The 4,397-nt window shown below is 41.3% G+C and overlaps 1 long non-coding RNA gene across 1 annotated transcript; it reads right to left on the bottom strand.

Annotated features, from left to right (window-relative positions):
- Positions 1 to 1,958: 1,958 nt before the first annotated feature.
- Positions 1,959 to 2,968, bottom strand: LOC139022735 (uncharacterized). The gene is made up of 2 exons (XR_011473786.1): positions 2,104 to 2,968; positions 1,959 to 2,053 (listed from the first exon to the last, which is right to left on the bottom strand). It is a non-coding gene; the product is annotated as an uncharacterized lncRNA (long non-coding RNA).
- Positions 2,969 to 4,397: the final 1,429 nt, after the last annotated feature.

The raw sequence follows: 4,397 nt of genomic DNA, 5'->3' as shown, positions 1-4,397 counted from the left end.
TGATATCAACATTATAGTTTTAACCATGTTGAGCTATACAGTGTTGGTTTACATTGTTTCTAAACATTGGAGTAGAAAAAGCTTATTTGGGGTTCTGATGGTGGTACAACAGTTGAACTAAGCTCATGAGCATGTGTTATATTCTTCAAGAATCAATGGCTATAAATAAACAATTTAAAAGTTCAAATATGGATGTAGCAACTGCAGATTCCCCATTAACCACATATCAGTTCAACAACTGCAGAGTTTGTGCCTCTGTTTTTAAGACAGTACTTACTAGTGTTAATCAGGGCTATGTTTCCCAAAAGCATCTTATGGCTAAGTTCATCGTTAGAACCATTGGATGCCTTAAGTTGCCTTTGGGAAACCGGCCCCAGATATCCAGTTCCTCCTCTTCCTTTTTCGATGTGACAGTCATCTCCCCCTCCTCCTCTTCACTCCAAAAACTGCATCTTCCACTTCTTTTACTGGAACATCCTCCTCCTCTTTCACTCTGAACGGGTCTTCCTCTTCTTCACCGTAACGTCTCTCTTTTCTTCCTTAACAGTAACATCATCCTCTTCTCTTCTTCTTTTACTGTAACATCCTCCTCCTCTTTCACTCTGAACGCGTCTTCCTCTTCTTTCACTGAAACGTCTTTATCTTCTTCTTTCACCGTAACAGCCTCAACCTCTACTTGTATTGTAACAGCCTCCTCTTCCTCCTCCTCTTTCACGAGTCCTTCTTTCTCCGTCCAGCAGATCTCTTCTGTAGCAGCAGGAGAGTAGCTTAGTGAGCTCATGGTCGGAGATGTTAGCTAGGCTAATGCTAACTTAACAAGCCAGCTAGCAGACTAATAACAACAACACCGTAAATATGAAATTAAAGCGGATAACTAACTAGACGACAGAAGTGGGTTTAAAACACATTAGCTAATATACACTAAAGAGCTTTATTGGTTCAGCTATTTTGGCTAGCAAGCTACGGAGGTGGCTGACCAACTGTTGCTGCTGTTGAAAGAAGCGTTCCGTCCACTAGAATATACGTCACACTAGCAACATAACCTAAAAGCCCCAAACGGCCATTTGCTAACTGGAGTGGGTAAAATATCACAGTAAAACAGTGTATGACGACTATAACATTTGTTGTCACCTTAAATTCTTGCACATTTTCTCATAAAAAGTATATTTTAACACTCTGATCTGATCAGGCAAATTTGCCGAACTCCTAAACGTGGAACCAATCAGAGAGTCCCGTACAAACCCCTCGTGATGTAGGCAGCCAATGGCCTGCTTGTATCTACGATGTAACTACAGCTCTTTGTGAAAACGTGAGCTGAGCTGCTGTCTGATGAAGAGAAACAGATGTATCTAGTTCCCAAAGACTGAAATTAGATAAATATATGTTTTAGAGTGCATTTGAAATGTTCAGTATGCAATAATAATTATCTGGATAGTATGAAGAGGTAACTCCACCATTTATCCAATGTATTGAAAGCTAGCCAATTTTCTTATTTTTMMGGGGAAAAATGTTATTGTTCTTTTAAAACAGCTCATATATTTTTGCACATCATTTTATACACAGAAAAACGGCATAAAAACATGAAACAGTGTTATTACATTTGTTAAAAAGTACATGTTTTAAAAACAATAGAAACAACCATAAATAAAAGTAAATTTTCCTTGTAAAAAAAAAATCAAATTCTGTAAAAGCCATTTAACATGTGTACAAATGATTAAACAAGGTAAAACATGTTTAAGACATGAAAACTATGTTAAAAAGTCTTTATTTTATTTTATCAGGCTGTCTTTGGTCCTTTGTACAGGAATGGGGTGAGTCCTTATCAAAGTCGCCTCCTTCGAATCAATTACCGTCCTGTCCATCGGGGCCCAGAGGAGATCCCTCCCCTAGGAGCATCGCCCTAGGCGCCGCAGCGCTGTCAGGTCCGTGGCCGCCGGGGCCATGGGTGTTGTGGGGGACCCTTCGCCTGGGGTCGAGGCCCCCTTTCTTCTGTACCACCCCAGGGCTTCCGTGGCTACCATGGCCACTGCCTGGTCTCTACTTGTTCTGCTAGCTACCACAGTGCTTCCATGGCCACTGCCTGGTCTCTACTCGTTCTGCTACCTACCACAGTGCTTCCATCAGACACGTGAGGGTGGACCAGAGGTGAAGGCCTTCGGTGAAATAGGCCTTCGGTCCACCCCATACAGCACGAGCTGGGGGCATTAGGTCCTCCCCTGCTGGCAGACACGGGGAGATCAGGGGGCCTGCTTTCCTTCCACAGGTCCCTGGCGGCTCTGCACACCCAAAGCAAGTGGCCCACCGACTCATCTTGGCCGCAGCCTGGTCGGGGGCACGCGGGTGTCCTCACCATGCCTCGGGAATGCATAACGGCCCTGACCGGGAGGATCTCATGGGCGACCATCCAGGGCAGGTCCCAGTGCCAGTTCAGCAGAGCAGGATGGGCCACGTTGCACCAAACCGTTGTGGGCTCGCCAAACCGCTGTGGGCTCGCCAAACCGTTGAAAGCCAGCCAATGTTACAGTTTGAATAGCCTAGCCAGCTACTGTAAATGTCCATTTGTGTTTCATTAGCTACCTATCCATGTCAGTTAATTGTAATTTTGAATCATGTTTTGGCCTGATTATATGTCTCATTTCAAGCTACCTATCCATGTCAGTTAATTGTATTTTTGAATCATGTTTTGGCCTGATTATATGTCTCATTTCAAGTAACTAGCTGCAGGCTTAAAGAAACATTCCAATCATGTACTTTGCACAGAAACCCAAATAAAAACATGTATATAGAAGAAGTGTTTGTGTAATGTATCCTAGAATGGAGGTTTAAAGACGCAGCTGCATATCAGCCAATACATATAGCATAGCTAACACATATAGCATAGCTAACACATATAGCATAGCTAACACATATAGCATAGCTAACACATATAGCATAGCTAACACATATAGCATAGCTAACACATATAGCATAGCTAAACAATATAGCATAGCTAACACATATAGCATATGCTAACACATATAGCATAGCTAACACATATAGCATAGCTAACACATATAGCATAGCCTACACATATAGCATAGCTAACACAGAGCATAGCCTACACATATAGCATAGCTAACAACAGCATAGCCTACACACATAGCCAACACATATAGCATAGCTAACACATACACATAGCCTACACATATAGCATAGCTAACACATACAGCATAGCCTACACATATAGCATAGCTAACACAGAGCATAGTCTACACATATAGCTAATAGATATAGCATAGCTAACACATATAGCATAGCACACACATATAGCTAGCCTACCAATATAGCATAGCTAACACACATAGCTAATACATATAGCATAGCCTACACATATAGCATACACATATAGCCTACACAGCATAGCCTACACATATAGCATAGCTAACACATACAGCATAGCCTACACATATAGCATAGCTAACACAGAGCATAGTCACACATATAGCTAATAGATATAGCATAGCTACACATATAGCATAGCCTACACATATAGCTTAGCCTACACATATAGCATAGCTAACACACATAGCTAATACATATAGCATAGCCTACACATATAGCATACACATATAGCCTACACAGCATAGCCTACACATATAGCATAGCTAACACATATAGCATAGCCTACACATATAGCTTAGCTACACATAAATAGCTAACCACATAGCTATACATATAGCATAGCCTACACATATAGCATACACATATATGCCTACACATATGCATACCTTGCAGTAAATATACAATAGTAACAATATAGCCTAACATATAGCATTTTTTACATTAAAAAAAAACATTTTAGTCATTAGCAGACGCTCTTATCAGCGACTTACAGTAGAGTGCATACATTTAATACATTTATTTTTAGCATAGCTAACACAGACAGCTAATACATATAGCATAGCCTACACATATAGCATAGCCTACACACATATAGCCTACACATATAGCATAGCCTACACATATAGCATACCTTGCAGTACAATATTCTCTAAAAACAGTTGTACAACGGCTCCAAAGTGACGCAGCGGTCTAAGGCACTGCATCTCAGTGCTTGAGGCGTCACTACAGACACCCTGGTTCGAATCCAGGTTGTATCACAACGGGCTGTGATTGGGAGTCCCATAGGGCTCCGCACAATTGGCCAGCGTCGTCCGGGTTTGGCCGGTGTAGACCGTCATTGTAAATAAGAATTTGTTTTTAACTGATCTGTGCCGGTTAAATAAAGGTAAAAAAAATATATGTAATAAGAAATAGTGCAATGAATAAGAATGAGTTTGATGTCTAAACCAGATGAGTTCTCAAATAGCAGCTGACCAGTACCATGGTGGGCATGCATAATGTTGGACGCCAGTCCT

The sequence above is a fragment of the Salvelinus sp. IW2-2015 genome, linkage group LG21, assembly GCF_002910315.2.
Source record: "Salvelinus sp. IW2-2015 linkage group LG21, ASM291031v2, whole genome shotgun sequence".
Classification (NCBI taxonomy): Eukaryota; Metazoa; Chordata; class Actinopteri; order Salmoniformes; family Salmonidae; genus Salvelinus; species Salvelinus sp. IW2-2015.
Note: the sequence above shows the minus strand (reverse complement) of the source record. Positions and strands in the feature narration are given on the sequence as shown.